General features: G+C 45.5%; 2 long non-coding RNA genes across 2 annotated transcripts in view; one reads left to right on the top strand and one right to left on the bottom strand.

Moving 5' to 3' along the window:
* The window catches only part of LOC133496473 (uncharacterized), a 13249-nt gene extending 6698 nt beyond the window's left edge, over positions 1-6551 (top strand). The window contains exons 2-3 of the long non-coding RNA XR_009793798.1: positions 4727-4777; positions 4868-6551. This is a non-coding gene — a long non-coding RNA (uncharacterized LOC133496473). The remainder of the gene's footprint in view (positions 1-4726; positions 4778-4867) is intronic.
* Positions 1-21344, bottom strand: part of LOC133496471 (uncharacterized) — a 27926-nt gene extending 6582 nt beyond the window's left edge. The window contains exons 1-2 of the long non-coding RNA XR_009793797.1: positions 21030-21344; positions 138-444 (exon numbers count right to left, since the gene is read on the bottom strand). This is a non-coding gene — a long non-coding RNA (uncharacterized LOC133496471). The remainder of the gene's footprint in view (positions 1-137; positions 445-21029) is intronic.

Genomic DNA, 21344 nt, shown 5'->3' with positions numbered 1-21344 from the left:
GAGCGAAACAGGATCACCTCGGAAAACAAGCGAGTGTAACGGCGACGTCTTTTGTGACAAGAGCCACGAAAACGACACGAGGATCCATAGTTGAAATCAAACGGGACGCAAGAACTAGTAACTGGAAGAAGTCCTACTTGTCCTGATCCTGCCGGTCCCCCGACACACCTGCAGTCATCAGGAGCCGCACACCTGCGCCACATCCTCACCTCACCTGCAGTACTTGTAGGACCCGGTGGAACGGTGTGGCTTTGCCAGATCGTTGCCATCGACGCTTCGTTCCCGCACTTCCTCGACTGAATAAAGATATTTCCCGGACTGCCTCCACGTTTCCCGAGTGGTGCATTTGGGGTCCGACTCCGCGTTGTGGTTACGACACTCCTTACACAATCCATCGATATCTAACTTCATTCCACTTCCCTCTTTGTTGTTGCATGGATTTTTCTGGAAATGACAAAGACAAACAGATTTTTTTTTTTTTTGTTCATGTGGAAAGTTGTTTTGACAACAAAATTCCGAGCGGGTCAACTGCTGATCGCAACTTGGCAAAGCTCGAGTCGAGATGTTCCTCTGTGGTCTCACAGGGGATGATTTGGTGTCCACATGATCTCCTATGATTGCGCCAAATGACTGGGAATGGAACTGGACCGCCGGACCGCTTTGCCAACCCCCCCGGAATGAAAAAAAAAAAAAGAGCAGAGAATCTGAATAGCAACGAATCCAGGTGGCGGGTGGCGGCCGTCCCTGCGAAGGCTATCTTTAAATTCCGTGTTGCCGTGACGCCTGCCCCGGAAAAGATTCCCAGCTAAAATCTTATCGGCTTTATTTTTGCGCCGCTTATCACCCGGCCGAGTGCCGCTCGGGTCAAAACGCCCCTCCGTACTTCCCTCCAGCCCTGACGGTGCGTGCGCGTCCGCTACCTTCGCCGCGTCAGAAAGTTGCCAGCCAATCCCAACTTTCGCATGCCCGAAACCACATTACAAAACAAGCTAACTCGGCACTCGTATCCCAGCTCACATAAATTGATGCGCACGACCGCTTCCAGCAAAGCTGACCTCATCCTTGAGATGTTTTCAACTATTTATATAAGCAATTGTTAACATTTTTTTTAGGGTGGGACGTCCATGACGCCGGGCTCGGTATGCGACCTCCGTGAGTAGCGGGGGGTTCGCCGCGCGCGGTTGCCACTTGCACAAGAGCCGTTGTCATGCATGTGGGATCGGAATGCGTACGCCGTGTACTCCTCGCCGAACGCGCGCCGTACGGTACACTTCCCTGCGTACTGTCTAATGGATGTGCCATGACCACCCTCGGGCGCGGATTGTTTGCATTATCATTGCAAATAAGATGAAGCACGTGGATGTGGAGATGGGGGGGGGGGGGGGTCACACACGCACACAACTGCACACACTTTTAATTAGCATAAACACACACGCGCGCACACAAAGGAAGGCCTGTAGTGACTCAACGCTGCGATGATTTCAGATCACAATACCAAAGGAGAGCACGCAGTGAGTCACAGTTTCCATTGTGGCCTGCGCTCTGCATGTGTGCGTGTGCAGGTGTGTGTTTGTGTGAAGCACTTCAGGCTCGCAGGGAAGGGAGGGGGGCGAGGTGATTGGGGGGGCTACACCGGGGCAAAATCTGGACACGCTGCTCCAGAAACGAGATAACTGGATGACATTTTGGGTGTAAACATTGAATCACGACGAGCGGCTTCCGAGCCCAGTAACACAGTTTCCCCGCCGAGGTGATACCTGGAAGAGGCCTCCCCTCCCAAGAACCAGTTTGGACCGGCTGCCGCATTAGTTAGTCCGCTGGCTCTCATGTGACGGCTTAGCATGTGACAAAAACGCTTCATGTGATCTTCTCGTGATCGCCCGCAGGTTCTTTTGTGCTTTGGTTTCTTCAAAATGACGGTTATTTTTACACTTCATTGAAAAAAAATTTTTTTAATGGTAATTCTTTGCAATAATGATGTAATTTCTAATGTTTTTGTTCACAATTTTTATCAAAATATTTTTTTTTATTTTTATTGCTTGAAATGTATTTATTAGTTTGTATTTTCTTATTTTTACAGTTATTTTCATGTAATTAAATAGTATATAATTTTTAAAAGATAATTACAGTATATAATCATGCAATTTATTCTTCCATTTTTTTAAAAAAAATATATTAAAAATAAACAATTTTTGGTCCATTTCCTAATTTTATATATTTTTAAAATATGCCAACAATTTAATTTTGAAGTCACATTTAACTATTTAACAAAGCACATTTTATCACATTATGAAATTAGCATTGTTCTGGATGTGGGGTTTTATTATTTCCAAGATGATAATGAATCTTTCTAATGAAGCTAAGTATGCTCACAATAACATCTCATTTTATTTAAATTATTCCGGATAAAGTTTCAACCACGTAATTTCACTGCTTCGATGTGTGCTGTGGTACCAATTACGACGCTTGGCTCGGGTCTTTGTTTTCTTGTTTGTGCCACGCGAAGCACGGAAATGTTATTTTTCAGCCCTGACTGAGGTCTGCTAAAAATACGGGCGCTAACTTGACAGTTGTTAGGAAAATGACAGCTTTGAGTTCCTTTCAAGGAGGCGAGAAAAGGGCTGATGGTGCTAAAGGAAGGAATTCAGGGGGCCAGTTAATTGCGATTGCCGCCTTACTGGAGGACAGGAAGCGGCGAGCGTTGGCGTCCCCGCGTGCATCTCGTGGATTTTCATTTATAAATCATGCATTGATGGAGGACAGAAGGGGTGGCCAGTGTACTCGTACGCAGTCCTGAAGTATACACTGCAAATACTGTAATTTCCGGCCTATAAGCCGCCACTTTTTTCCCCACACTCTTTCAACCCTGCGGTTTACGCCGTGATGCTGCTAACTTTTTGAGTGAGACCGGTGGAATACATGTGCCGAGGAAGTGACGTTTACCGGTCCGGCCCTGATATCGCTGCGCGAGCGTGTTACTGCCGTGTCTCGGTGATTTTTACCAGTATGTTTTTTTTTTTAAACTGGCCCTCTTAGCGCGGCGCTAGCATTAGCGTTAGCATGGCGGACAAATATCTTGTGTTTTTAGAGTCGCTTTCCATGTGGGAACTTGCGGTTTTTACACGGCTGCGGCCTATGTACGTACCAAATGGTATTTCCTTTACAAATGTACTGGGTGAGGCTTATAACCAGGTGCGCTCTGTCGGCCGGGAATTACGGTAGTTGTGCATACAAACTGGTGAAAGAAGAAGCACTGATTCCACTCCCGTGCTTAAAAGGAAAGTTTGCAGTTGAAGAGAAACACGTCACATGATTAAAAATATGAGTATAAACTTGACTGTAGTACTTTGATAAAATAATCGACGAGAAAGAAATATTTAAGAAACCACCGTGCCTGAAGAAAATCAAATCGGAGACAGAAGGTGTTAAACGGTTACTTCGCACTCGCGGCCACACCGCCCGCAGCCTTGAGGTGACCTGCTTCCTCGGGCTTCAGGAGCTTTGCTGAAACTATTACCTGGCATCCGCTTCAGGGTTTCGCAACAAAAGTTCAAAAAGAAGGAATTGGACTAATCCCGAGACAAAACAAGCGTGAACATAGAAGCTAGCAACATTGCTGCTTTATTTTCCATCGATTATATTCAGGAAAAACTTCAAACAGGTGACATTTAGCCTTCTAGCAACGCTGTGACAAAGGATTCACGCTACCAACGTAGCAGTCACGGCTGACGTCGGCTTGTTTGGAGTGCGGACGAGCTTTTTTTTGACCAAGTAGAGAGAAGAAAGTAAAGCTATCTCCTTTCAAATCCACTAAAACGACTCCAGTACAGCTCTTAAGTACACCAACAAAGTATTTGTACTCCTCAACTGGAGGACAGGGTGATCATTCGAAGAATGTTTCATTTGATCGTGTCGACTTTTTTTTTGTTTTTGGACACACTCCACCAAAAAAAAAAAAAAAAAAAGTTCTGATGCAAAGTTTGGCAGGCTTTGCCTCAGTCTCGGCATCGCGCCCGCCCGCCGCCTCTCCGCGTTGCGTCTCTTGTTGTGGCCCCCGATCGGAAGATGACGCAACGCGGGGCGGCGAGCGAGAAACAGGCGGCGGGTGGCGCAGGAGCGCGGGAGGAGGGCGCTCACCTTGAAGGACGAATGACGGAACCGACATCAAGGACGTCCCGTGATGCCCGGGGGATTTGTGTGCGCAACCCTCGGCAACACCGTACGGTCCCGTAAAAAAAAAAATTAAATTAAAAAATCGGGTTGCGTACGGGCCGAGCAAGAAGACGATTTTCACCCCAGACAAGACATGTAGAGAAAAAAAAAACAACAATTACTACTTTGTGTGTGCAAAGTTATTTAAATATATTTATTAGTTATTTTGGACATATGAAGAAGTTGATGGTGCTCACAAAATAGTTGTTCATGAAGTACCAGCAGCTCTAAGGAGAATAATAAGACATTGACTACTAGAGCATAAGAAAATAAACGTACCCTGGAGACAATTTGAGATGTGGCATTTGTAACAAGTCTGTAAAAGTGCGCTTGATTTGTTTACCCTCTCATCCAGTGTGGAGGCACTGCTACTTCGTGCACACGCAGAAATTATTTCATGTCCACTTTGCAACTATTTCTTGTGCACAAAATAGTCTGTGTGCACAAAATGAACCATAATTTCTTTTATGTAATGTCATTTTAAAGTCACTTTTACATATTTCCACTTTCACAGTTCAGCCCTTCCAAAGTCCCAGGAAGAATGTTTGGAATTAAACTATTATCGGTAAGAATCTTGAAATTATGGTCATGGTCAGGCTACTTTTTGACATGTTGGAATATGCCATAACATCCATCCATATGTACATATTTTTAGCCGCTTATCCTCATGAGGGACGCGGGGAGTGCTGGAGCCTATCCCAGCTGTCACCGGGGAGGAGGCGGGGTACACCCTGAAGTGGTCGCCAACGAATCGCAGGGCACATCGAGACAAACAACCAATCGCATTCACAATCACACGTAGGGTCAATTTCCAGTGTCCAATTAATGTTGCGTGTTTTTGGATTGTGGGGGGGAAACCGGAGTGCCCACCTGGAGAAAAGGGAGAAGAACATGCAAATTCCACTCAGGAAGGTCCGGGATTGAACCTGGGACCTCCGAACGTTTTCATGCTGAGCCACCGTGCTGCCATTTTTTTTTTTTTTTTTGGTATTAGCTTAGCATTGTACTTTGTAGCATGACAGATAGAAAAAAAAAACTGAGTTTTTTTAAGGGGGGGTGGGGGGTTAATGACCCAGTAGAAGTGTTTCAACATTGTAATTTCAGGGCCATCTTTGAAGTTCACTAATGAAGTACAAGTGAATGCGCAGACGAGGGGGGGGGGGCGTCGGAGGCGTTATTAATTTGTTGTGTGAATGCAAAATTTATTAAAAATGGAGCTTTTGATCTGCTTTGCTTATTGGCTTCTAATTAGCGACGCACACCAGCAAAATGCCTTCTTTTTGTATCGGGGAGAGAGGGCTGACAAAAGAACCCCCCCCCCCCAAAAAAAAGAAGAGTATTACACAGTTAGTCTGCCTAATGAGATTGTTGTCGTCACCGCAGCTCAAAAACAATCTTAAACTCTGTGCGCCGCGTCGGAAGCCGCCAATTAATCCTATTGAACGCAGAGTTGCTTTTGTGAATCGAAGCGTTAAAAGCGTGCCCCCCCCCCCCCTTCCGTATTTTAACGCACGGGCAAAAATAAAAGCTTTGATTCCTCTGGCCGCTGAGGCGATGTGCTGCATTGCAGTAAAAAGACAACCAATAGCCTGCCAGAGACAGCCTTAAAAAGTTTGCGGAGAGGCGAGACATCATGGCCGAACCCCATTAAATCCGCGCGCACACACGCACACGCTTGCACGCCCGTTGGTGTGGCTGTGTTTTTGCATAGGGCCGCATTATTGTCACCTCGCTGAATTGCATTAAAATAGGCCAGCGGAGGCAAAATCCTCCCCGGAATTTGATCCGTTTCCCTTCCGTCGTAGACTCTCCATCCACTTCCCCACTAATGACGCCCTGGCCCGGGAGGTGGAGCACTTTTTCTCGGGCTAATTCATTCAGAGAAAGACTCCTCCTCCATGTGGCAGAAAAATATGAAAAGATTCTAAGAATCGAAGGGGGTCTTGAACGTGGAGCCGTTTTTTTGGGTTTTGTCTATGTTGCTAAGGTCAGCAAGCTAGCTACAAGCTACCTAGCATGCCTCAAGGTTTTGTCATGGCTAGCTTTTAAATACTTTTTAGAAGACGACAAATGGAAAAATAAAGGGTCCATAGAACCACCGTCGAGGGTGTTCCGAGAGGCGCTTCCTTTTATGAGCGCTTCTTCCTGTAACAAACATTAGCAACAGCGCTACCTCACCGCGGTCTGGGCTTTTAAGTGTCGTGAGTGGCAGGAAGCCTTGTGAATCACACAAATGCGACAGGCGGCCGGGGGATGGACGGCGGCGTAATGCAGAAACTCGGCGGCCGTGTACTTCAGCAAATACATGGGGGGGGGGGGGGGTTACTTTGAAATGGACCGAAGAATTAAAGGACACTGGTCGGGTCGGAGTTATGGATGAGTAATCAATCAACTCTCCCGGCCGGTCGGATTTTGTCTTCATGACACCGTGTCACGGCTTTTACACTGTGTATAGCGCAGGTGTCAAACTCAAGGCCCGGGGGCCAGATCCGGCCTAGCACACAATTTTATGTGGCCCACGAAGGCAAATCACGTGCGTCAGATTCCGTGATTTTTGTGAAAATTTACAGCAAAATCTCAAATTGTCAAATCATAAACGAAAACGTTGCGATATGACAAGCATTTTTGCGCTATCAAACATCAACAATAGTTGAAAAACCCTTGATTTCTCATTATAAAATATAGTTCATACATTTTATGTGTAAATATGCCGAAGCGAATGAAGATTTTTGTGGTTTCGCAGTCATAACGGACCTTTGAGGGAAACTAACGACAACGTGGCCCGCGGCAAAAATGAGTTTGACACCCCTGATGTATACTGTATACTTTATCACCAGCCCGCCAGCACAGAACCTTTGCAAAACAAACCTTCCTAATTCAGCAAATAGACAAGATATTTACCAACTGCGGGACCAAATCAATGCTAATTTGGTGGCTTTTCTTTTCTTCCGGCAACTTGAGTTGAAGCAACCTCAAATGACATCTCGACTTGGGTTCATTTCGGCTATCCATCCGCCCGTCACAAATTTCGGAATTTAGCCTTACAAACGCTCTGCAGATAAATGCGAATAAGAGTTTGTAATAAAGAAAGTTTTTTTCTGTGGGCAGTCCGGATCTGGCTAAGTTGAGCTAGGGTAGTGTCAGTCTGTGCGAGTCTCGATTACACAAGGCTTGGGTAGTTTCAGACTTAGATACAGTTTTTGGCGAGGTAATCCTGTTTTGTATGGAAACCACAGTCCATCACTAACCTGTGCTCGTACAGTAGTCCATCCATCCATTTTCTTCCGCTTTTACGGGTCGGGTCGCGGAGGAAGTAGCTTCAGCAGGGATACCCAGACTTCCCTTTCCCCGGCCACCTCTTCCAGCTCTTCCGGAGGGATCCCGAGGCGTTCCCAGGCCAGCCGAGAGACATAGTCTCTCCAGCGTGTCCTGGGTCGTCCTCTGGGTCTCTTTCCGGTGGGACACGCCCGGAACACCTCACTAGGGAGGTGTCCAGGAGGGATCCGAATCAGATGCCCCAGCCACCTCACCTGGTTCTTCTCAATGCGGAGGAGCAGCGGCTTGACACTGAGCCCCTCCCTGATGACCGAGCTTCTCTAAGGGAGAGCCCGGACACCCTGCGGAGGAAACTCATTTCAGGCGCTTGTATCCGGGATCTTGTTCTTTTGGTCACAACCCACAGCTCATGCCCATAAGTGAGGGTAGGAACGTAGATCGACTGGTAAATTGAGAGCTTCGCCTTTCGACTTAGTTCCCTCTTTACCACAACGGACTGATACAAAGTTTGCATCACTGACGACGCTGCACCGATCCGTCTGTTTATCTCTCGCTCTGTTCTTCCCTCACTCGTTGAACAAGACCCCAAGATACTTGAACTCCTCCACTTGGGGAAAGATCTCATCCCCGACCAGGAGAGGGCACGCCACCCTTTTCCGACTGAGGACCATAGCCTGGGATTTGGAGGTGCTGATTCTCATCCTATCCGCTTCACACTCGGCTGCGAATCGCTCCGGCGAGAGCTGGAGATCACGGCTTGATGAAGCTAGTAAAAGTCATCATTACCATCGATATTTGTGTATCAGATCTAGTCCATGAGTACAAAACGATCAAACGTGAAACATTAACTACAGCGCAATTTGACCTTTTCTCGTTGGCTGATGTTTAAAGTGATGTCAGGACCGTCGTTTCTGAAGGTCCTCGGACTCGTAAAGCCGTCGTCTGAGCATTTCAATGAGTATGTACCTCTTAAAAGAGCAAAAACATATCCAAATGTAAAAAAATCGCAAGTAGCGTACTTTAGTTTTGAGAGGTGCTGTGATTAGCCAAGTCTCCGGTTTTGGGGGTGTGGCTTGGAGAAAGGGGAATTCTTTCCAAAATAAATGCTAACATTTCAGGAAGAATAAATTACTTTACATAAAAACTAAAAATGCATTATTCGCACAGAAATTCTGTTCACTCTTTCACCTTTTTTTATCCTGGAAGAAAGTAGACGGATATTTTGCACACTAGAAAACGTTTCTGATGAACCTGTCAGCGGTTTTACGCTACGTGTTCTCAGCTAGTGTCTAAGCGAGCCCATTCGCGGCCCTCACGGTGAGAACATTTTCATTTTCAATCCGCAAACGAGGCTCGGAGAGAACCGCGCCGACATTTATGAAAAACCCGGCGAGTCCTCATCTTTTTGTCTTGCCGGCGGCCGCGTCGGCATGGCAACGGCGGCGGAGCGAGCGAGCGGGAGCAGGAGGGAAATGCCGGTCCGTGGGCAAATGGGTCACGCGCAGAGGAAAACCCGCAAAGCTGCAAGACGGCGCCAATAAGCGTTACGGGCTTTGCCCCTGACCTATTTGGGCGCCCGGCCCGCGTCTCGCAACCTACAGTTAAACCGAAAGCCGTGTTTGGATTTTGAATCCTGCGAAGACGGCCAAACAACCGTTCGATCATTGAATACACATTTATGTGACGAGAGCCATCATGTGAGACGCAAAGATGGCGGATCGAAAAGTTAGTTGTAATAACAAAGTATGTGGGGAGGTCAATATGGATGCATCTGACAAAAGAATACAAAAAAAAGGTTGTTTTTGAAAATATTCTGGAAAAGTATTACATGAAAAATACAAAAAATATTTTCAAAACTACAAAACATAAATGTTTAAAAATATGAAGAAAAATTCAACTGCGTAGCTAGAAAATACAAGTGTAAAAATCCCCCCATATTTGGTGAAAAATATGATTTTAAAAAAATAAATATATCATAAAATAATGTATAAAAAATGCCGGAAGATTAATGCACATATTTGAGGAGGAAATACTGAAATACAAACAAATACACAAATATTAATCAAAATACAAAATGATCAGACAGAAATCCATCTATCCATTTTCTTTACCGCTTATCCTCACGAGGGTCGCAGGGAGTGCTGGAGCCCATCCCAGCTGTCAACAGGCACGAGGCGGGGTACACCCTGAACTGGTCGCCAGCCAATCGCAGGGCACATGGAGACAAACAGTTCCACTTACAATCACACCTATGAGTCCAATTAATGTTGCATGTTTTTGGGATGTGGGAGGAAACCGGAGTGCCCGGAGAAAACCCACGCAGGCACGGGGAGGACATGCAAAGTCCACACAGGCGGGTCCGGGATTCAACCCGGTGACCTCAGAACGATGAGGTCAACGCTTCACCAGTCACCGTGCCGCCTCAGACAGAAATATCGGAGGTAATGACAACACTAGATAAAGATTTTTTTTTTTTTTTTCAACAAACGACACCAGCGGTCGTACGACCTCCCAACGTGTAACTCGAGGTCATTGGCGACCTTGTAAAAAAAAAAAAACGCACACCGGCGGATCCGACTTTCGCAACCGCTCGTAAACGGTGTCGCGGGTGACGTAAGGCGATACAAAGAAAGCACGCAGGCACATTTGCACAGCGGTAGCCTATATTTCGCCACGTCTGAGCGGCGGGGTCGCCTGGCGTCGGGTTACATCATCCTTCAGAGAACGGATGCTCCCGTTACAGGAAAGGCAAACACGGGGCCCTCCGGGGTCCTTTGCGCGCTTATGCAACCAATCGGAACGCCCGTCGAGTTTTCCCCGCGGATGCCGCCGGCTTCGGGTTCGAGTTTCATCGCTCGATCGGACGCGCAGATCGGGGGGCCTCGTTTGCGGCGCGGAGACGATGCAGCCGTCTCCCCGGATTGCCTGCGCGACCTGCTGACATGTCACGTTCGAACGCACACGTCGACATTCCGCGTCGCCGCCATCGTGAGCGCAAAGGAAGTCGGGCTTTGCGGGGATAAAGTGCAAAAGAGTCCAAACGCCGTGGATTTGGGGTGGGCGTCTTTTCACGGAAGGGGGGGGGGGTATTCATTAATTAATGTCAAGAAGATCATCTAGTTCTTTTCTGTAATTTTGTGTGCGTGTACTTCGCATGGGGGATGGATAAGCAAACGAAACTAATATTTAAATAAAAACATAAAACGTGATATTCAAAGTGCATAAAATGTTAAAGAAACATCTGAAAAATAACAAGAAGAAAGCAAAATAATATACAGAATATTTATTTGGAAAAAAACACAAAAATGTTTAATGATATATGCAAAATATTTTACAAAAAATACTAAAAAAAACGTGGACGAATAAAATACAGAATTGCTCAATGAAATGAACATTAATTATAATCCAGGGAAGCCCAACGAATTAATGGCGTGGTTGAGTCCTGCTATGATGCATTGGTGTATTATATACCTCCCACGGGGATAAACAAAATACTCCGACACGTGCTCTGCGTGCAATCACGGCGGCGAATATCCCGACATTTCCCCGGGGGTCTCCGTGACTCATCGCTCATCACGTCAGGAAAATCCTCTCGCTGCCGCTCACTCGAGAGCAAAACAAAACGGGCTTTTTCTATGCTTCTTAATGAGCTACGCCGACGGTGGGGGGTGGGGTGGGGGGGGGGGATCGCAGGCTAGCCCGCACCCGAGCTGCAGGTGCGATCACATGACCTCGCCGGATGAGTCATACGCCAGGTTTGCGGGCGGAAAAGTCATCAGCCGTGCGCCGCTGAGCCAGAAAGCTGGCGGCCTTCTGTGACTTTTCTGGTTAACTGATGTTTGATTTGAGGTAGCGTTGCCCCCCCCCCCCCCCTTTCAGCAACCCCCCCCCCTCCCCACCTCAATCAGGGCGGAGGCTTCAACTGTTTCACACCTCATTTAATTCATTAATGCCAAACTGGAAAGGTGGAGGCGTCCTTCTAAGACCAAGAAAATTGTCTGCTACCAAACCGACCAAAAAACCAACCGGCCAACCTACCTAATGACTGACATACCCAGCAACGGAACGACTTATTGATCTATCTACGGACCGATCAATGCACCGATCAAACTCACCAACCTAACTACTGACTGATCTGTCTACAGACCAACCTACGCACTGCAGAGCAACCCAACATGCCAATTTACAATCCAACATACAACCCACCAACTGCCCCATCTAATGACCGAACCAAGGAAAAACATACCTGACCAATCTACTGACCAACCTATCTGCAAACAGACCTACCGGTGGACCAACTGACTACCGAACCAACTAACCAACCTACTGTCGACCAACCTACTCGCTGTCCGACCTACTAGCTGACTGACTGACCTGCTTATCAATCAATTCTCTACCCAACCAACTGCCTTACTGTACCTGCCTACAGACCAACCCACCTAACGACCAACCCATGCATTGTCCGACCTGCTGGCCTCCCTACCAACTCATCTAATCATTGACCGACCTATCGACCGAACTACCAACTGACCAACCTATCTGCAAACAGACCTATCAGTGGACCAACTGACTGACCTACCTACCAACCGAACCAACTAGCCAACCTACTGTCGACCAACCTCCTCGCTGTCCGACCTACTAGCTGACTGACCGACCTACTTATCAATCAATTCTCTACCCAACCAACTGCGTCACTGTATTTGCCACCTAACGACTAACCCATGCATTGCCCGACCTCCTGGCCTCCCTACCAACTAATCTAATCATTGACCGACCTCCCGACCGGACTACCAACTGACCAACCACAAGTGGCTGATCAACATATCGACCGACCAACTTCCCGACCAGTCAACCAAGCCACCCACTTAGTGACAGTCTCAATCTGACAGTGTCAGTCAGATGCGAACATTAGCTTTTTAAAAGCAGAATTTTCTCATTACGTATTCTATGGTAGATAATATAGTTTGGCCCCTGTCGTTAATGTCTCAGGGCTTTAATTCTCGTAAAAACCAACGCCATACTGAAATATGTAAAACGCAATTGTACGATGAAGGTGTGCCAAACCCGATGTCCAGCGAATCTGAAATTGACACGGGTGAGTCATCGCCTGGCGGTGTACTACATCACTGATGCGAGGGTCCCTGATGAGACCGACAGACGAAGATCCCCGCGGAAAGAATCTGCCATGGCGATGCCGCGTTTCTATGGCAACCCGGTCCTGACTAGAACGTGACGTTATTTTTTTTTTTTTCCCCTCTCTCAAATGAGGCGCCGTTTGAGGTTCCAAGCGGTGGTCTTCGTGTACACAAAAGCCACGGAGGGCTGCCCGGTCGCGACTCCAGAGGGAACATCGCGTCTCGGGCGAGAAGTCGGGGGACAAAAAGAATGACCTTGCTGCTTTCGTGCATCGTTGTGGTGTTAAAAGCCAAGGTGACCCTCAAACCCCCTTTGACGTGATTATGGACCAGGGGCAGACTGAGCTGAATCTACTGTGACCTACATGCCAACTGATCAACCTATCACACCGGCGGAGCTACAAAGTGACCTATCCACCGAACGCCGCTAATAATTCCTCCTAAGAAGCGGCCTTTTGCTTCCTTTTCACACACGTGTTGTCTCATCCAAGGAAAATGGACCCAAAGCAAACGCTCGGCAGTCCATTTGACATGAAATATCGAGACACTGTATATTTGACTTGATGAAAAGCAATTCGCCTTTGAGCCATTGAGTCAACAAGCGCTCTCCTCGGCGAAGCCGCGAACGGAATTCATTTAAACCGGGAGTCGCTTCCCTTGGACCGCTTTAAAAGGCGCTCCCGGTAATCTCTGTGAAATCTCCCCTCGCCGCGGGCGATTTGTTCAGATTGGAGGTTTACGCCACAGGATTCGGGTCCCCGCTATTGAAACCCTCAGAAAAGACCGAGACGAAAACAACGCCGCCGAAGCTGAATTAGCTCTGGAATCTTGAGTTGTTTTAATATTAGGGGAGTACTTATTGACGGCCAACTGGAAGTACTGCAGAAAGATCCCAGAAAAATGTGTAGCTCATTATCACGTACTACATTAATTCTTACAACACAAACAGCTAACAGAAACCTTGCGAGCATTTTCTACATGGCGAGTTCTCAAAAACATTTTATGTCCTTGACGGCATCCTCAATCCACATTAAAAAAGGTTTGCCCCCCCCCCTAAAAAAAAGAATTGCCATTCAACATTACTCAACTGTCTTGTATTTTATATACCTGCCTCTGATTGCAGCTCATTTGGATTAAAGCGACATACAGACGAACGAACTGAAGAAATAACTGATGTACCAACCCATCCACCAACCGACCTGCAGTATGTATCGGCTTACCGACCTACTGCACCTTCCTATTGAACTACTAACTTACCAAAGACTCAACCTCCCAATCGACTGACCTACCGTCCAACCTGCCAAGTCACCTAACTACCGACTGATCGATTGACCTACCAACTAAGCCACTAACTGACTTACTCTACCTACGTACTGACATTCCAACCAACTGATCCACACCTAAATATCGACCTACCAACCTTCTGTACCTACCTCGCGACTTACCTACCAACCATTGACCTAGAACCAACCCATCAACTTCTCAGCCAACCCTACCGACTGACCTCTTTTCTACCGAGCAATGTGGTTCAATCCAGCTGGATACAGTACACGTTTTCCCCCATTTCTATCGAAAAGAAAACTTCCCTGATCCATTTGAAAACAAAAAAAAGCAGGCAGCCCCGCACAGAAAACTTCCCGTCCTGGCATCCATTTTCTGCCCCAACGGTTCCCTGTTATTACTGTATTACGCAAGACCGAAGCTGGAGCTCCGCCATGTTTTACAAGGGCACAGTCGGTGCATCCGCGGGTTAACAACGGGGCTGCGGTCCGGGAGATATTTGCTTTGGTTGACGCACCGAAAAAAAAAAAAAAAAGATGAACGGCCAACGTGCTGGGTCTGAACTGCTCGCTGAATTGCGGCTTTTGCGATAGCTCGCTGAACCCGATTGAAGGGAGCGAGGGACGGGGTGCTAAAATTCCACTTTTTCCCGTTCCACACTAACGTCAACCGCACACATGTAAATATTCAGAACAGGTCATATTCGATTAGCACATTGTAGTTCATTTTGACTGGTAACATGGTGCCGCAAGGGAGTGGGGGAGCCAGGAAAGAATCTGACACATGGACCAAGCATGACGTTGAACATGAAGCCACATAACGGCTGCCGGCTGCGTGTGCGCAATATGTGATTAGAGGCTCCGAGCGGAGGGGGGGGGGGGGGGAGTGATGCAACTCCCCAGAAGCCGAGCCAGAAAGGACACGAGCGGGGCGGCCAAAGCGTCGGCCAGGAAGCAGGGAGGAAGGGGGAGGGAATGCTGCTTTCGGGGTGGGGTGGAAGAATGTGCTGACGGAACACTTGCATTGTGGGAAAACACCTTACGTCTAAAACCAAAGGGCTTTTGTCTCATATTAATCAGCTTTTTGTTCTTGTCCCAAGAAATTGCAAATATTTTTGTCTCTTATACTTTTCTGTTTGTCTAATATTGAGGACATCAAAAATTATTTTTTAAATTATTTAATTTATTTTAATTATTTAATATTTTGTATTTATTTATATTTGAGAATTTTGATCTGTTTTTCTACTTTTTTTCTGACATTTTGTATTTTTTTTCAGTTTTTCATTTGTTGTCTTGAGCTTGGAATATAGTTGCCCAAAGGTAATATCTTGCATTTTTGTCAAGTTTATTTACTAATACTATGACTAATATATATTTTTTAAATTCTCAATTTCTTTTCCATTTAGTATTTTCTCATTTTGTTGAGTATTTTTGTGTTTTTCTTAAATGCATTATTTGTGTTCATTTTAACATGTTCTATGTTCTATTCACGGTGAATGTTAATCTTCATAACGTTAAAAATATCTTTTATTTTTCTGTAATGTTTCTCTAATGTATTTCTGAGTTCCATAATTTTTTGTTTTATTTTAGTTAAATACAAAATATTTTGTACATTGCATAGATCCATTTAATGTGACATGTCATGCTTGTATTCAAGTACTTTTTAAATATATATTTTCCCATTTATTTGATGTTTATATATTTGGCTAATATTTTTTGCAGTCTTGTCTTAGATTTTTGTATTTTCCCGCTAATATTTTTTTTTTTGCCTTTTGCATCATGTTATTTTTTTTCATACTTTTGTACGTTTAAAAATATTTGTCATATTCTATTGTTTTGTTCCCTCCCCACGCCCTAATAATTATGATAATTATGACTTATTTCATTTTTGAATTTCTTCTTTCCAGGAAGCGAGGCAGTAAGAGGGAGGGGGGGAGGGAATGTTACATGTGCAGGGGTCTCTGGAAAATGTGCTCACAGAACAATAGCATTGTGGGAAACACCTGCCCCCCCCCCCCCCACACACACACACACACACAAAAATGTACCAAACGAGCGTATGAGTCATTTATTAACGCCGGGATCTATTTTAGCTGCAGTAGGTACGCTCTCTATTTCTGAACGAGGCGGCAGCGGGCGGCCGGCCGTCCTTGAGGCGTCTCAAGTGCGGGATTCGGTTACAACGGAGGGAACACTGGCAAGGACGAGTGAAGGAGGGAAGAGGAGGGGAGGGGAGGGGAGGGGGCCGCTGGAGAACGCAGGCGGTGAGTCAGAAGCCAAAGTAATTCCAATCTCGGAATGCCGTCTTGTCTTTTCATCAATGGGAGGATGGAGAGGCCAGAGCTGTTCAATGAGAGGCCGGAGAGCGACGGAAAAGGATCGTCCGTTTTGCGACAAAGCGGCCTGCGGGCACGGCGTGAAATCGGCGTCTTTTTGTCGAGCGCCTTCCCACTCGATCATTCGCTCCGCGTGCAATGAGCCCTTCTTCGCTTGGAGTTTTCTTCGATAAAGTCGTCGGAAGAACGCGTTTGGGGAAACAAATTGGATTCGCGGCAGACAAAAATGTCCCCACGAAAAAAAAAAAAAATGGAAAGAATGATGAAAATTGAAACAATAATGGTCTCGCCTCAATTGAGCAGTTTTGTAGCCCTCTGAGGAAAAGATATTTGAACACAAATGGTGGAGGAACACACATAGACCGACAATATTCCAATGCAAGCGTTAATTTGTGTGGTGAGTTTGGCAAACATCTTTTGAATAAATGCCTATTTAGTCTAATATTTGTGTACTTTTAGTATAATTTCTTTTTGGTCTCACATTTTTCGCTTTCAATGACTATTTTGAAAATATTTGAAGGGGGTTCCTAACATTTTCGCTCAATAACTTCATTTGTTTTTATCTAATACTGTTGTATTTTGCAAATGTTTTACATATTTTTTTTTACTTTTCGTAATAGTTTGTATATTTTATTGTCATTTTTGCATTGTATTAAGTCATTTTTAATTAATTAAATTAATTTAATTAATAATTTCGACATGATTTACTTTATTTTATGATGGCTTTTTGACGCAGGAACACACACAAAAAAAGAGTAACTCGGAAGTCGACCGTGGCATCACCGAATCTGCCGCGACCCTCGTGAGGATAAGCGGCTCAGAAAATGAATGGATTTCCTCTTATAGCATAATAAGTTTGAGCTGCTATCGCCTGACTGGCTGCGTGGGAGGAATCACATTTTTTTTTCTTCTTCTTGTCCTTGAACTAGTCGGGTTGACTGTCTAACCATTTTCTGTGCCGCTTATCCTCACGAGGGCCGCAGGAGATCTGGAGCTTATCCCAGCTGTCAACCGTGTCCGATTCATGTTGCATGTTTTTGGGATGTGGGAGGAAACCGGAGTGCCCGGAGGGAACCCGCGCGGGCACGGGCGGAACGTTGCGGAACTCCACACAGGCGGGGCCGGGATCGAACCCTGGACCTCAGAACTGTAATTGTGCAAACTATGAGGGGAAAAACAAGGCCAATGTTTTTTTTTTTTTTTTTTTTTTTATCATCCAATCATGCAACACACACACAAAAAAAGCCTGTTGATGGAAAGGTTTGGCCTCGTGTTCCTGCAAAAAGCATCAAGTCTCATCAAGCCAACAGAACCCGACCGCAGCTATGAACGTCTGCTTTCAAGCCTCGCGATGTCCTCATCTTGTTCTCGAGGTTCTGGCTCGGCTCGCCAGGTCTAGACTTTGGCGGTGTGGCAGTCAGCCACCCGAGACACGCCTGAACTCTTGTTTTGTTTGCGTGTGTGTCTGCAAATACTCGCTTTCTTGACTACTCGGGTGACTAGAAAAGATCCTCCCAGATCAAACAAATGCATTTTTATATTCATATTCATAAATGGAACGACCTCAAGACCTCATATAACCTTAAAGCGGGGGTCTCAAACTGGCGGCCCGGGGGCCATTTGCGGCCCGCGAGATAACATTTTGTGGCCCACACCTGAACATGAAAGTTTAATGTTAGTGTGGCCCTCGAGTTGTACTATATATATATATATATATATATATATATATATATATATTTTACACTTTTTACACTGATGAGCCTCCCGATCAGGGTATTTGGCTCTCGGGCTTGATACAAGTGGAGAAACATTTTTCATTGAGTGAAATTGACAGCAACGTCGCCATGGAGGGTTTTATTCATAGTTTTGCACACAACTTTGTTCACACCACGGTCCTTTCTGATCTTATTCATCCATCCGTCCATTTCCTTAGCCGCTTATCCTCACAAGGGTCGCGGGGACTGCCGGAGCCTATCCCAGCTGTCAACGGGCAGGAGGCGAGGTACGCCCTGAACTGGTCGCCGGACAATCGCAGGGCACGTAGAGACAAAGAGTCGCACTAATTGTGTACCTCTTCGTATATGTCGATATTTAGTTGTATTTCTTTTTTAATATCCATCCATCCATTTTCTGAGCCGCTTATCCTCATGAGGGTCATGGGAATGCTGGAGCCGATACCAGCTGTCAACGGGCAGGAGGCGGGGTACACCCTGAACTGGTTGCTGGGCAATCGCAGGGCACATAGAGACAGACAAACAGTCGCACTCACAATCACACCTAGGGACAATTTAGAGTGTCCAATTAATGTTGCATGTTTTTTTGGCTCCGGCGGCCCCAACGTGAATTGAGTTTGAAACCCCTGCCTTAAGGCAATGATCCGAGCGTGACTTTAAAAACTCTAAACTGCAGAAGGAGGTAATAACACATTCCATTCAATCAAAATATGACGGTAAATTGTTCATTAAGGTACAATGACAACAAGACGCACAATCGAGTTGATATTTTTCACGCGCGCCGACCCGAGGTCCAAATCGTGCGATCTTAGCGCCGGTTCCGCTTTTAAGAGACCACAATCGGCGAACGCTGTCCAAAAACACGGAAGGAAATGACGGCCGTTTATTGGTGAGGGAGCGAGAGGGGAGCGGAAGGCCAGACGACCGCAGGACACGGAGCCGGACCCCGCGGCGGTCTGGCTCGGCCCCCGTGTGCTCCTTTGGTACAAAGAGAAAACGGCGGTTCTTCTTGGAGCGCACAGAACACCGCCACGCCGCTGCCAGTTAGGTTCTATTTTTTTAAGCGTCTGCTACGACTATGAGTCATCGCTGGGAAGAAGCTGCGCTGCAAGGACGTCCGAAGGATTCACGTTTTCACAACGTTCTGGTGCAGCCCGCGGGATTCATTTTTCTCACGTATTCGGCGTTAGAATCAACTTGCGTCGGGGCCCCGAGTGAGGGGAGGGACACTCTGAATTCAGCAAATCGGGTTGCAGTTAAAGAGTTCACACAAAAACAAACAAAAAACTAACTTTGTAATGGTCATTACTGCCCCCTCGAGGACTGGGGTGAAATTGCATCGTTCGACACATCCGATTTTGATTTTGTTTGATTAATTGCACGTTTTTTGTTTTTTTTTTAAATCAACAGCACAAAACTAAATAGAAGTCTGGTGACTTGACAATTAAGTCTTTCACATTTTTTTTTAAATCTTTACTAATCTAACATGAGATCCCCCCCCCCACCTCAATTAAATTAAAACCACACAATGAAACGTTTGGTCACCCGACATTGAAATCCATCAATTTAACGCGCGGAGTGGAACAGAATAAAAGGTTCCGTTTGCGTGCAGAGCTCCGTTCGGTTCTGAGCGCGGCATGAGTCACCGGAGCGAGGCTTGCGGGATTCATTATGATAAATGGAAACGCTGTATGGATTTCTTTGTGGAGGAGACAAGAAACCTTGGCAACGGCACAATAACCCCTCTGGCCCGTTCAAGTGGCTCCGCATACGTGCTTAAAGTGTCTTTTGCATATCTGAGGATGATTTATGCCATTGTGCATATGAATGGATGACTTACACTCCTCCTTGAATGTGTTTGGCTAATAAATTGCGCCATCTGCTAAAATTTCACGATATATAATTATAGATTATATAAACGGATTTCAGTAACTAGTTTTGCATTACAAGCTGATGTGCTTACTTTCCTGTTGGATTTCTGTATGAAAAAACGTTTAAAAAAAAAAAAAAGATGAAATTGATTACGTGAGGCTGCAACCTCGCCATCTTCACCATTGGCACGATGGCGCCATCGTGCGTTCATAAAAAAACACAAACTAAAGATGTAAATAAATCAGCACATTAACGACTGATACGACAATAGATACCAAAAATAAATAAATTTAAGCAATGAAAGTGGGCCGTTATTTATTTCTTTTGGATTGCTTTTGTTAGCTAAAGCAATTTATCAGATCCGGGAGCAGTCAATTGCGGTATGAAATGCCGACTTCGACACTGATATTAAAAAAAAAAAAGACAATTGGTTGAAGCCAGTTGACCGCCATTTTGGTACTCCCAAAACGTGTGTAGGACATGGTTTAGAGGTTGGATTATGGCAGTGTTTTTCCCAAAGTTTGGCATGTAAAATTGAAACTGGGCGCGTGAGCTTGACATTTTTTCAGTTTCGGTAACATGAAGGATTTTTGGTAAGCCAAAAAAGGTTAAGTGTAAAGGAAAGACATAGAACACCGTGACTAGCAAGAAACCCTGCATATTATCTCGGGCCTGATTTTCGTGACATAACGTTTTCCAAAATGCGCTGTGAAGCACGATCATCATAACAAAGCAAAAAATTAAGCATTTTTTTCGTCAAAAAAACATTATTTTAAGTCAATCAGTTAGATATATTTTTCGGAAATAAGGGCTTGCAATGGGAAAATACATGCTAAACGCGTTATTCATTTGTTGTCTCTGCGACATCCTATTTCAGACAGAAAATTTAAACTTGTTTCCTCGCGTTTGAAAATCAAATTCAATTTGCAGAGTTCTGTATTATGATATTCATCAAAAAAAATTCACAGAAAATGCGTTTTCTTGCTTATCGGCTGATGAAGTATGGGAAAATATTGACGTCCCCTTTTCGCGAAAAACCGTCGACCTATAAAGGTGAAGCATAGAGTGAACAGTGAACAACAACCGTAAACAAACCTCTGTTCAAGGGAATTAAGATCATCAGAAAATTAATAAACCATTTACAGACAAACTTTAACAGTGTCAAAGTAAATCTTTCTAACTTACCTGTGGAATGTTTTCCCACGGCAGTTATTTGCTGTCGCTGCAGAGGTCGGCATGGTTGTTTTGGGAGTATCAAGATGGCGGATGGCAATTTCCGGTTTGGTGGCCAATGACCCGTCAAACCTTTTCTTTTTTTCTTTTTTTTTTTTAATTCTGTGGAATCGAAACAGGGCTGATCTCAGAACGGTCAACGGACACCGGATGTCGATGCTTGCAGTTTAGAACAACGCAAGTATTTCGTGCTTTGACTGGGGTTTTGTTGGCTCGACAACGAGAGCAGATCCAGGAGCAGCACCAGCGGGGTTCTATTAAAAACTT

Source organism: Syngnathoides biaculeatus, chromosome 23 (assembly GCF_019802595.1).
Source record: "Syngnathoides biaculeatus isolate LvHL_M chromosome 23, ASM1980259v1, whole genome shotgun sequence".
Taxonomy (NCBI): domain Eukaryota; kingdom Metazoa; phylum Chordata; class Actinopteri; order Syngnathiformes; family Syngnathidae; genus Syngnathoides; species Syngnathoides biaculeatus.
Note: the sequence above shows the minus strand (reverse complement) of the source record. Positions and strands in the feature narration are given on the sequence as shown.